This window comes from Typopeltis vanoorti, chromosome 5 (genome assembly GCF_054136105.1).
Source record: "Typopeltis vanoorti isolate ZY-2024b chromosome 5, IOZ_Tvanoo_1.0, whole genome shotgun sequence".
Taxonomy (NCBI): domain Eukaryota; kingdom Metazoa; phylum Arthropoda; class Arachnida; order Uropygi; family Thelyphonidae; genus Typopeltis; species Typopeltis vanoorti.
Genome location: NC_143553.1, coordinates 70,925,647 through 70,940,094, shown reverse-complemented (window position 1 = coordinate 70,940,094; position 14,448 = coordinate 70,925,647). Strand labels below are relative to the sequence as shown.

Below are 14,448 nucleotides of genomic sequence, written 5' to 3'. Positions count from 1 at the left end.
CTTGTATATAGAAGGTAATGATTTCACATCAATTGTCTTAGTATCCCACTATAAGCACACACCCTTTCAGATGTATATAAGGCTATGGGAAGGGTCACTACCAAGATTAGTTTTGATCTTTACTGAGGTATGTTAAAGTGCAGGAATACCTCTCCAAAAACTATGAGTAATCTACAAGATTCCTCTAAATCTCAATAAGTGACCCAAAAGGATCACTATTACTAAACTCATCACTCCTGACCTGAATAACTCCAGGACAGGAATTCAGCACTGGCTCCACTGAATGACAGGCAAACACCAGCCACTAAGTAGAGCCTCTCTACTCTCCAGGAAGCAAACAAACCCAAAGACAAACATTATCACATGTCATCAGTGGGAGCCAGACTAAGAAGACATACCAAGATTGAAGTAATGCAGAATTACCTATTTACCATATACAATTAGTCAAAAGGTGTCAAACATTACTAAAATAATGTGGATTAGAAATGATGTTGAAAGTTTTTTTTTCCCCACTTGGTTATACTATAAATTAAAAATGTCAAGAAAGTATATTCTTGGTTTAATCCTTTATCCAAGTATAACCAAACAATGTTGGAGGATCATATTCAAGATCATTAAATTCTGATATTATTTCTTGCTCCTTATCTCAGAAGAGATCTGAAATGCATTCTACCCATGTGTTCTTAATTTCTTCAGCCTCAGATAACATTTTACCATAATTAATTGTGTTAAAAAAGTTCCATGAATAACTCATTGTTTATATTGTAATTTATTTTGTTTATTTATTTTTTTAGCGTACCTCGAATTTCTTGTTTTATTTCTAGGCATATAAAGCCAAGTCTTTGGCCTCCCTGCATGTTTTCTTATTATTTTGTTTAAAGATTTGCATTCTGATATATTTTAAAGGTCAAAATCAGTCTGGGTAGTGAACCCTTGCCATAATGTGCATAGGATTATCATGTCTGAAAGGGTGTGTGTTTTGCATTATGGAATACTAAGGCAATTGATATGAAGTCATTAGCCTCTATATAAATGTAGCCCAGTCGTGAAGATACTTCACATGCAAACATTATTTGCTGGGATAGTATTAAACCAAAAATATAATTTCTTGGCATCTTTAATTTATAGTATAATCAAGTGAAAAAAACTTTCAATATTGTCCACACAATACTTATCATACCTCTCCATGAACTTAACCACACATGAAGCACTCACAAACACCTCTGACAACCGATTCACCAGCCTCAAAAAAACTATTCTCTTATTAATCACACTTTTATACAATTCTCAGGGTTGTCTCCTTGTTTTCTCCTTTCCTGCTATGTATTACAACGTTTCTGGAGTCAATCATATAAAGCCCCTTTAATGACTTATATTATTATTATTTATTGTACAGGCACCTCCATGCAGTCCAAAGACTCATCATGGTAAACCCAAACTATCCACACAATCTATCATACCTCTCCTTGAATCCATTCACAGAGAAAGCACTCACAACTGACTCTGGCAACACCCATTCTACTCATTCACAACTCTCCAAGAAAAAAATCTAGTCCTCACACCCTTAATAACCACACCTTTATTCAACTTCCAGGGATGACCTCTTGTTTGGCCCCTCTAGCCAAGTGCTAAAACATTTCAACTACCCCTCTTTTTCTCCTATCAACTAACTTCTGCAATCCCCACACACACCTTTAATCTATCCTCACAGGGAAACATTCCAGAAGGCAATCACCATCTTGGTCACTCGCCTGTAAATCTTCTCCACTGCTTCCTCATCCCCAAGAAACCCAGGAGACCAGACTTGAGCACAGTAATTCAGATGTGGGTGTATCAAAAAGTAATAACTTCCTTATCCCTACCTGTTAATGTGTTCTTCAACAACAAGTAGTCTTGTGGGCTAACTTAGCAATATGTACAAGAAAACCTCACTTAATGCAATTAATTAATACAACAATTAATGTGTGCTAAGAAAATACAATCAACAATAGGAATCATTATAATTCATCCATCAATTAGCAAAAATTTGGAAAAAAATTACAGTATAAGCTATATTAAAGGATAAAAATTAATTGCTTAAATTTTTATTTGATTGAGCTACTTTTTTACAAAAAAATTAAGTAAAGATCTTTGAATAGTGGTCGACTTTTTCATCTTGTGATGCAATTTGCAATATCTGGCCATCGGCCATCACTTTATCAAGATTTCGGCGGACTTGGAAGCTTCGTTCCATATCAGGATCAGCATCAAAGAAAATTTCCTTAGCATACTCAATGTGAATGAAAACTAGCTCAAGTTCTTTTGAAGTTAGATTCTTAGTCGTAACATTGTCTTTTTGTTTGCACTCCTTATCTTCTTCTTATGCATGCTGTTCTTCTAGTTGAAACAGATCATTTTCGCTTAACTGTTCTGAATGGGAATTGAGCAAGTTTCTCACTTCTTCTTCTTCAGTTCATTAAATCCAACTTCTTTTCCAATTATGCTGATTTCTTCAATAATGTTAGATCTTGGATTTTGCACATGATAAACTAACACAGGCTTGAGTTTAAAGTCACCTTCTGCATTGTCTCCTAATAAAAACATAAGACGATCTTTAGATACTTTGTATCCTGGTTGAGATGCTTCAGTTTTAGCTAGGAAAGTTTTTGTTGGCATACGCTTCCAAAAGAGACCAATTTCGTCGACGTTGCATATTTGTCAATCGTCATAATCATCCTCCTAAATTATCCTTTGCAATCCTTCAGGAAACTTGGCTGCAAAATCTTTATCAGCACTAGTAGATTCCCCAGTTATTCCTATGTCATGCAGTAGTCCGGTTCAATTTTTAAAACAGTCAAACCATCCTAAACTTGAAGTAAAGCTTTCACATTTCTCTTGAAATTTGGTCTCTTTAATTAAGGTAAAAATATTGAGAGCTTTAGCCTGAATATTTCCTGTACTAAGAGGTATTCTTTTATGGTCATAATCCTCAATCCAGAGTAATAGAAGACACTCCATCTCAATCATTAAATGGCTTCTATTTTGGATGATCTGCATGCTTAAAGAAGAAGTAGCAACTTTTCCTTGTTTTTTTGTATTCCTCGCTCTTATTAAATATAGTCCAAATTGTAGACTTGCTGTATCCCAGGTCTCACACAATCATTGTATTACTAGTGCCACTTTCGTATCTCTTAATGACTGACCTCCAGCTTTTTTGCTCACTTTTGCACATTCTCGCAAAAGCCGAGCTGATATCCAGTCTAATCCCACAGCTGTATTTATACTGAGATTCTGCAATATCTTAAGAACCTACAATTCATCCACCTCTGTTCCCACATCGGTGTCTGTCACATATGTTATAGCAGTGACCTCACGTGGATGACATACTGTTGCAAAGTGGTCACTCAGTAACTCAATTATTTTATCTGTCACTTCGTCACATTATATGTTTTTATCATATAATGTGACATTTTATCATATAGCAGTGACCTCACGTGGATGACATACTGTTGCAAAGTGGTCACTCAGTAACTCAATTATTTTATCTGTCACTTCGTCACATTATATGTTTTTATCATGTCCCCTCTGATTTGTCTACGAGCTAGTTTTTGAAGCTTGCCTTCAATTTATTCTCACAGAGTGTTCCATAAACCTGCCACAACTTTGGTCACTCATCTCTGAATCCTCTCCATCTCTCCTTCATTCCCAAAAATTCCAGTAGATGACATTTGCACACAGTAGCCTGGATGTGACTTTATTAAAGCTTATAAAAATTTGCAAATAATAACCTCCTTACCACAGCTTGTCAGTATGGTGTACACTTCAACAGCCACATAATCTAATGTGTTGTTTTGGCAACCTTTGCAATATATCCTCTAAACTTCAGCTCTTGTCCAAAATAACCCCCAAATTCCTGGCTTCATCAATTTCCTGTAGTTCAGTTCCATCAATACGGTACAAAGCTTAAGATCTTTTCATCCTAAAATGCATGACCTTACTCTTGGCTATGTTAAACTTGTAACCATTTTTAATTTTATCCATACTGCCAGTCTATTTAAGTCATCCTGCAGGATCTTTACATCATATTCATTGCCTAATACTCTTCTCATCTTTGCATCATCAGCAAACAACTGAATTTTTCTTCTTAATTATTTCCTATATCACATATAAATAAAACAGCAAAGTACCAAGTACTGAGCTATATGGGTATATTGCTAGTTACATGCCTTCTTCTGGATTCAACTCCTCCACATGCAGCTCTTTGAAATCTGTCCATCAGCCACTTTTTAATCCATATCATCATCATCATCATCATCAAATTCCTGCCATGTACCCTCAAGGGGTGTACAGGATATGATAGTACTACATGAAAAAAATTACATCATTATTAATTTCCTATCTACAATTTTCCTCCAAATCAGTCTGTAACTTGTCAACACTCCAATATTATCAGATCTTATATTTCTATCGTCTAAAGCACTTTGTACCGTATCAATCCACCTATATCTTGGTCTTCCTCTTGGTCGTTTTCCTGCCAACCTGGCAGAGAACACTTGTTTTGCTAATCTTTCCTCGCCCATTCTGTTTAAGTGACCATACCACCTGAGATTAGCTCTGCTAACGCATTCCTGGATGCTGACAATGTCAAGTTCTTTCCTAATATGATACTGCCACTGATGCCATCTGTTCATGCCAATAATCTTTCTCAGGACTCTCATATCTGAAGTCTCTAGTCTTTGGTCAAGTGTTTTACTTCTGACCCAGCTCTCAGATCCATAAGTTAAAACTGGTTTGAACACTGTCTTGTATACAGCTAATTTAGTGTTCCGACTAATTTCTCTCTTATTCCATATGAATTTATTCAATTGACTTCCCACCATACCAGCTTTGCTGATTCTGTTGTCTATTTCTATATCTAATTTACCATCTTCAGTAAAAATCGTGCCTAAATAGCTGAAATGTTTTACTTGTTCCACAGGTTCTCCATTCACAACACAGTTGACATTTTCAATGATTCTGCCTATTTTCATTGTCTTTGTCTTTTTATTGCTGACCTTCATACCATATCTATTACAAGAGCTATTCAATTTAGTCAGAGAATCTTGCAGACTTGTAGCGGATTTATTTAGAAGTATAACATCATCCGCATAAAGCAAAGAGCTGACATTAACATCTCCAATTTTGATATCATGTTTAATACCACTTTCCTTCATAATGTGATCCATATAGATAATGAATAACAGAGGGGATAATGTACATCCTTGTCTCACACCAGATTTAACATTAAACCATCTTCCTGTACTTCCTTCAATTCTAACTGCTGACTTACAACTCAAATAAAGACTAATTATTGCTTGATATAATGTCCCATTGACACCATATAACTGCAGCGTATTGAATAGCTTCTCTCTTGACACCTTGTCATATGCCTTTTCCAGATCGACAAAACTTAAATACAGATCTTTGTTATATTCCCATGCTTTCTCGACTATTTGTCGTAAAGTGAAGATCTGATCCTGATAGCCTCTATTTGGCCTGAATCCAGCTTGTTCTTCACAAAGCTTCTTTCACAATCCTTCTCGACCACTTCTCAAGTATACTTGCATAAATCTTACCAGAAACATTCAGTAGGAAATACCCCTATAATTCTCCCATTCAGTTTTATTTCCCTTTTTATATATGGGTACTATGAGAGCTCTACTCCAATCATCGGGAATTCGTCCCTCTGTCCAGGCTTTCTGAACTATGCAGTGCAGCCACTGTAAGACTCTTATACCACCATACTTCAGCATTTCTGGTCGAATATCATCTACTCCTGCTGCCTTTCCACATTTCAAGCCTTTGATGGCTTTTTCTACTTCAAGTATGGATATGTATTCCTGACTGCATGCCTGGTCAGTGTTTTTTACCACTGTGCTGTCATCACTGCTTGTTTCATTTAGCAGTTTTTCAAAGCAATTACTCCATACTTCAAGGATATCTTTTTCTCCCGTTTTCATGTCACCTTTATCATCTCTAATTCCTTTTATAGCACTCTTTCCTCCATTCTTGAGCTTCTTCAACAACCTCCAGAATATTTTGCCACCTTCTTGATATTTATTTTCTATATTCTTGCCAAAGTGCTCCCATGACTTTTGTTTAGCTAGTTTTACACAGTGTTTAGCATTCTTGCATTTGTCTCTATATTCTCTAAGAGCACAAGCTGACTTATTTGACAGGAACTTTTGGTATGCTTTCTTCTTTTCCTTCTCTGCCTCTTTAACCTCCGGTGTCCACCAGGGAGTTTTGATTTTTTTATCCTTACAAACAACCTCACCACATGCCTCTCTGGCAGAATCAATCAATGTTTTCTTCAGAGTTTGCCACTGAATCTCCAAGGTTTGATTCCTGTTCTCAAACTCTTTCATTTTTCCTTCAATAATCTTTGTGTATTTTAGTCTACAGCTCACATCTGAGAGCTGCTTAATCCATATCATCATATAATAATGCTTTATATCCATCCGTATTTGTTGCAATTTATGTAACAGAGTTCAATGTGAAATCCTGTCAAATGCCTTCACAAAGTCCAACAGTATATCACTGAGTAGCCATTTCCTGCATCCAACTTAATTGCCATTTTATTATAAAAAGTAAGAAAATTATTACTGCAAGATATACTCTTCACAACACCATGTTGTTCCCTATAAAGTACATATTCATATCCATCCAGTCCTGTGCTCTGTCTTTTACCAACTTCTATAGCGCCTTAACCACTACTCCTGAGATACCGATTGGCCTGTAATTTGCAACTTCTGTCTTTTAGCTTCCTTAATGAGTGGAACTATTTTGTTCTATTTCCACTCCTCCCTTGGTACCTTCAGAACTGGGGCTCAAGTTAAACTTGGTCAGAGAAGGTGCCAATTCCCTTGCATCTCTTAATACAGACTGATATGCTATCTAATCCCATGACAATGTTCGCATTAAGGTTTTGCAATATCAGAAGCACCTCCAATTCAGTTACCTCTGGTAAGTGAATTGGAGGTGCTTCCATCAGTTAATGTCATGTCTGGATGATACAAACATGCAAAATGATTACTCAGTAACTATTTCATTTGCTTCTGTTACCTCCCTATCGCCAGTACTTGATGAAGTCATCCTTCCATAGTCATTCTTTCTTACTTGCCACACATTGAAAGAACTCTCTGGGATTTCATTTGGCTTATCAACTAGCTTCTTCACATAATCAGATTTGGTCTTCCTTACCATATCAGTCACCCTTCTTGCCTGCACCTTGTACTGTTCATGGGCTTCCTGATCACCTTTTTCTTTATATTCCCTCCACAATTTTTTCTTTTCTGAAAAATCCTGCTAAATGATGCTAATGCTACCATCCAACAACTACCTGATTTATCTTGACACCACATATGCAGTCTGATACTGCTTTCTTCAAACATCCCTTAATCCTCTCCCATATACTGCTAACATCTCTTCCCTCCAAATTGTATGCCATGACACTGAGGACTCCTCAGTTTGTCATATTCACCTACTTTGTAATTCCACATATACCCCTTCTTAACAGAAAATTGCATGTCTGGCAATCTCCCAGGTCAAGACCAATGGTCACTTTCCCCAAGAAGAAGTAGTGTGGCTACAGTGGTTACTGCTAATTTTTAATGCTATGACCAGCTACAGCACTCTCAAACCTCATGTTCCCTTCATTGCTTGTTGTCTTAAGCAATTATCTTATAACAGTTATATAAATTCCATTTCCTACCTTCTCTGTAATCATTCCCTCTTCCAATCTATGTACCTGTAGTTGAAGTATCCCTCCCATAATAATTATATAACCCTGCACTAACTGTGCTGATTTTTCAATGCATGCTGTTCACATTCTCCATTCGTCTAAAGCAGCAACCAACTATATATTTCATTCAGTTGTCCTCACTCCCATACCAGATAACTCATATATACTGGTCTCTGCATCACTATACTCCTCATGTGATTCCACATTTTTTGGGTTCAATTATTTTGCTATCATTAACAAAATCCTTCCTCCATCTGTTTCCTCTATCCTTTCTGAAAATACTGTACCTGTTGCATTCTATCCCTATATCAACCAAGTCCCACTAATAAAATGCTTATAACTTTGGGTCAAGATGAGTTGACCAATTCCAAAACATCTGACTCTTATTCTGGATACCTTTGACATTAGTATAATGGCATTTAATGTTGAAAATAAACTTATAGCTATTCTCCAAAATTCATCGTTTTCTATGCAGTTGGAAGAGTCTACCACTGCAAATAATAATGCTTTATTGATGGCGTATGTATGGTACCTTGATGATAACATCACTTTGCAAGAAGACATGTTATTCACTTTAAATCTTATTACAGATACAAAAGGATTATCAATATTTACTGCTGTGAAATTGTACAAAAAATAATATACCCTTGAACAACATTGTTGCATGCACTACTGATGGAACACCATCAATGATAGGTTGCTATTATGGTTTTGTGCATTCGTTGTGTGGCAAGTAGGCAACATCTTGTAGGAAAACATTTGAGTACAAGTCTTCATTCATCATTAAGTATAATAATTAGGGGTATAAATAAGATCAAATCGAATGCCAAAAATGGTAGAATGTTTTGACAGTTGTGTGCCAGGACAATAATGAACAATTAATTAGGTTACTGTTATACACAGAAGTTCACTGGCTCTCAAAGGGTGCAATGCTTGACTTGTTTTGTTGAAAGTGAAAATGAGGCTGATTTCTGTCAACAATTAAAAACAATAAAGCATGATGCATTTTATTCGTCAAGCATTTTTAAGGAATTCAATGAAATTAATTTGCAGCTTCAATGAGCTAATATAACATTTATTAGTTGCAAAAATGTGTCATTATCAAAAACTTGATCTTTTCCATCATAATCTTTTAAAGAGGGAATTTCATCAGTTTCCAGAATTGTCATCAATAAAAGATGATGTAACTCCAGAGTAGATTGAAAGGTTCAATAGTAACCTCAATGAACTGAAATTGGATATGGAAATTTGCCGAGTGGTTAGCGTATCTGCACTCCAACCTGCGGGTTTGAATCCTACTAAGAGCATGGATGTTTGTGATTGTCTGTGAAAATAGTAGCAGTAGATGGCATTGGTGTAGATGATGCAGTTCACTGTAGTTGGTGGATTAAGTGGTGGAGACGGAGAGTTGTAGAATAGGTACCCTCCCTCAATGAGTCTTTGAACTCCCTGGCAGTGTCACGTAATAATAATAATATTTTGAGCTTGAAGGTGTATGACTGGATGGTGAATCCTTTTACTGCAAATGCTGCTGAGACTGATATAACATATCAAGAAGACCTATTAGAACTTAAATATGATGAAGAGAGCAAACTGAATTTCAATAGTGGTGGATACCAAAAACTCTGGCAAAATAAAAAAAATGCCCACCTTATATCCAAATATGTGAAAAATTATTTTTAATTTATTGCTACCTTTCCCTACCTCATATCTAATGGAATCAGGCTTTAGTGCTGTGAATCATATTGTCACCAAACAGAGAAACTGTCTGAAAATCAGTGAAAGAGCAGACCTTCGATTGTTCCTTACAAAAATTGAACCAGATATCCAATATTTTATCCTCACGAAAGTTACAAAAGTGGATGCTACGTATTAAAAGGCTGAAGAGCACTGCTCTAAAGTATTCTATTTTTCCTGACTATACAATTTTTGAACTCTTGCTGAACAATACTTTCTCAAGATACAACTGAGAATCCATTCAAATGCAAACCTTATATCCTATAAGTCCTCCTATTCTCCACACATCCACTAACTATACCCCATTCCTCCTGCATAACATATGCACCGACTCATGCAATCATAGTCTTTCCTCTCATCTTAGTGCTCTCATACTGTGGCAGGGGACTTGCAGTTTTTACTTTCTCACTCTTCTTATTATTTTGCTAACAACACTTTCATATCATCATGCATACTACATTTGTCACCTGCTAAATCATTTGTACCAGCCAAAATAAACTTCACTCTATGCATTCTTGCAGCATCACTAACATCCTTAATCTTGGCAGAGGAAAGCATTTCATCACATTCTTTTCAAGCACTCTTCTTATTGTGGAATCACCATACAAAATTCAATTCTTATTCTCCCTTTTTCATATTCTGCTTTTTCTTCCCCTTCCATCCATCCACCTTCTTTCATTTTGTATCAGACCACCACCCAGATATTTCTCCAACCATTCTATCTCATGTTTTGCTCTATGCAGAACTCTACATATGCATGCTATCTCTATATCTGGTCATTCTCTTCATTTTCCACCGTTTAATTTTTATGATCACTCATACCACATGCATCCTTGCTCATTTCCAACATTACTATCAACAGTAACCACCATACTATTGTGCACATAATTTCTTGCCTTTTGTCATTCAACTCATACCTTTTGTTCTTCCTGCTCTCCTCACTTAATGACACTCACTCTTGAAATATTTCTGACACGCATTCTCACCTGTTTCCGTTTCCTTCCATGAATCTTTCACTCTACAAAGCAAATATTTCATATGCACTGTGGCAAACAAAATGTATTATATTTGAAAAGAAAATCTGTTTAATCCTTTCCTATCTCAAGGTTTAAACTGACACTTTCCTACCTCAATACACATTCAACATTAAACAATCATTAACCTGCTGTTATTAAAGACATTTATAGAGACCGCTGATAACACTCCTACTAATAAATGGGTTATTAACATTTATGGTGTTGCCTGATGCTGAGTCTAGTGTGTTAGCTAAAGGCCATGATTTTGTTGTTGTACCCAAATCCATTCTGTATCTTGATTTGTTGCATAATGTTGAACACAATCCTTTGGGACTTTCAAATGAAGATGATACTAAAATACACTTTTAAGTTGTTACTTCATTCTTTAGAAGCAAATTACCTCCATGTATAACTGATAATTAACTTAAGGAATTTACAAAGCATAAAACGGATATTAATTAAAAGAAACTTTAATGAATACCTTCAATATTTGGCAACGTCACGTTGCCATCTTCAGAAACATATAAATATGGTATGTGCACCCAGCCAATAACAAAAGCAAATGAGGAAGAAGGCAAGAAACTAATATTGTTCCTAAAGTCCTAATGGTGCCCCGTAGCAGGCTAATTGGGTTGTCTTGGCCGTTGGGCTGAAGTTCTCATAATGTAAGTCTCCCAAATTTGGGGCAGTCTCATGCACCCAAATTTGTTGAGGTTTGGAATGTTTTTTTAGAGCTGCTGATGATTCCATGAATAATCTTTCGAACTTGCTGCGGTGTATTATTCTAGTTTTCTTCCAACGAATTCTATGGCGGGTATCTATGGCATGGTCTGCAAGCCCAGAGTGGCTGTACTGGTGAAACCGGATGTAGTCTTTGTGTTCTGATATTCGCTGTTCTGCCTGTTTGGTCAAAGTAGGACAATTTACAGCTGCAAGGGACCTGGTATACACCAGGTAGATCTAGGAGGAAGTGGTTGGTCTTTGATGGAGCAGATAAGGGATGCCAACTTTTTATAAGGTCTATAACAAGAAATTAGGTCATATTTTTTGAGGATATTGGTTATCTTCTCAGAGGTGCCTTGGATGTAGGGGATGGTGATAGATTTAGTGTAATCTTTATTGTGAAGGGTTTACTGGTTTTAGTATTTTTTGGATTTTTTCAAAGACCAACCACTTCCCCTAGACCTACCTGGTGTATTCCAGGTCCCTTGCAGCAGTAAATTGTCCTACTTTGGCCAAATAGGCAGAACAGCAAATATCAGGATTTCAGAACCAAAGAATACATCCGTTTTCACCAGTACAGCCACTCTGGGTTTGCAGACCATGCCATAGATACCCGCCATAGAATTTGTTGGAAGAAAACTAAAATCATACTGCAAGAAGTTCAAGTACGAAAGATTATTCATGGAATCATCAGCAGCTCTAAAAAACGTTCCAAACCTCAACAAATTTGGGTGCATGAGACTGCCCCAAATTTGGGAGACTTACATTATATTCAGCCCAAAGGCCAAGACAACCCAATTAGCCCACTAGGGGTCACCATTAGGACTTTAGGAACGATATTAGTTTCTTGTCTTCTTCCTCATTTGCTTTTGTTAGTGCCTGCGTGCACATACCATATTTGTATGTTCCTGAAGATGGCAACGCAACGTCCGAAATATTGAACGTATTCATTAAAGTTTCCTTTAATTAATATCAGTTTTATGTGTTGTAAATTCCTTAATTACCAGTTATGTATGACCAACGTATAAGCCTTGCTACAAGAATTAATATCACCCACGGAGATTCCATCGCATGGAAGGTCCGCTAAAACGGCAAAATGAAGTTGAAGATATCAAGACAATTAAATCGTCTGACCTTCCTAAAACGCTGCCAGGATAACAAGGCAATCCCAAATTGTGTTAAATTTAAGCACCGTTTTACTTCACAGAAAGCTCTCAGAATTTATAACCGCACGAGCTTCGCCCTACTATGAGAACAAATTACCGTGATGCGTGTTCTCCTTGCCGACGAAAACAAAACCTTACATGCGCTAGACTAGAGGAAGATTTCTCAGATACACTCGGCTATGACCTTTGGACGATTCTTTATGACATCTCATGCGCTTCAGCAACAAAAGAATTCGAAAAAATGATAACTTGATAAAGAATTCTACTTCCATACCACAACAACCACTCAACATGGTAGTCAACCTCTCTTCCACAGTTTTGAAACCTGAAGCACTCACCGCTTTTTCACATGGCCACAATTTCGCCCTAGTTCCTAAAAGAATACCTATCAAGGAAATAATGATCCAAATAGAACGTGGGATTCGCAATCTTCCTAACCATATCGCCAACAACGTCAGACTGGATGTAGCTGGTGTTCTCACCAAAGCAAGACCTCCAAAAACCAACTTATCCAAAGACGAATATGCGGCTCTACTAGAAATGAAGAAAAAGAAAAAAATAGTAATCACCAAAGCAGATAAGGAAAATGCCACGGTGGTTCTCAACCAAAAGGACTACACAGGTAAGCTTAATGCTGTATTATTAGACCGTACTACCTACCTCCCTATTGAATATAATCCTATCAACTCTCAGATTAGAACTCTCCACAGACTCCTTAAGAAGGTCACTTCTTGGCCTGTGGAAGTTACTAACAAACTAAAACTTTCAATTCTAGAACCCCATCCCCTGATTATATGGACTTCCAAAAATACATAAACAAAATGTGCCATTACGTCCCATAGTGGAAGGCATTGATTCTCCCACATATAAATTAGCCAAACATTTAGCCAAAGTGCTCACACACTATACTGGCAACACACCATCACACACAAAAAAAACTCAGCCCACTTCAAAGCCAGTATAGAAAACCTCTCATTCCAACACACTGACATAATGGTCAGTTTTGACGTCTTCTTCTTATTCACAAATCTCCCACTCAAAGAAACCCTAGAGCTCATCCAAGCCAAATTTCTGCCCGACATCTCAGCCCTATTTCAGTTCACAATGAACTCAGGCTATTTTGTTTGGCAAGGAAAATACTACAAACTGATAGAGGGACATCCATGGGTTCACTACTTTTCCCACCCTTGGTCATTTTTTTATGGAGACCTTTGAAGAGAAAGCCTTAAACTCTTCCCCACAAAAACCCACTATTTGGCATCGGTACATGGATGATGTGTTTGCCATTTGGCCACATGGCTCAGATACACTCCACTCCTTCCTAACACACTTAAACAACCAACACCCCAGGGTCCAGTTCACCTTGGAAAAAGAGGAAAATAACACCCTCCTCTTTCTAGACACTCTAATCACTCATTAGCCTGATGGATCTTCGGTTTTCTCTGTTTATAGAAAACCCACCCATACAGGCAGATACATTCACCAGCAAACCCCCCCCCACACACACACACAACAATATGGGGTTATTAAAACACTGTATAACAGGGCAAAATTAATCTACTCAGATGACGATGCCTAACCATTGAACTAAACCACATCCTCAACACTTTCTTAGCCAATGGCTACAATCCCCCCAACAAATATTAAAACCAGTAAACCACAACCCTCCCCACAATAAAGATTACACTAAATCTATCACCATTCCCTACATCCAGGGCACCTCTGAGAAAATAACCAATATCCTCAAAAAATATGACCTAATTTCTTGTTATAGACCATATAAAAAGTTGGCATCCCTTATCTGCTCCATCAAAGACCAACCACTTCCCCTACACCTACCTGGTGTATACCAGGTCCCTTGCAGTTGTAAATTGTCCTACTTTGGCCAAACAGGCAGAACAGCGAATATCAGGATTTCAGAACACAAAGACTACATCCAGTTTCACCAGTACAGCCACTCTGGACTTGCAGCCCATGCCACAGATGCCAGCCATAGAATTTGTTGGAAGAAAACTAAAATAATACTGTAAAATTTTTATCCTCT

General features: G+C 37.1%; 1 protein-coding gene across 3 annotated transcripts in view; it reads right to left on the bottom strand.

Annotated features, from left to right (window-relative positions):
* LOC150106513 (cyclin-dependent kinase 17-like) overlaps positions 1 to 14,448 on the bottom strand; it is a 363,340-nt gene that overhangs the window by 189,021 nt on the left and 159,871 nt on the right. The gene's annotated exons all lie outside the window — the stretch shown is intronic.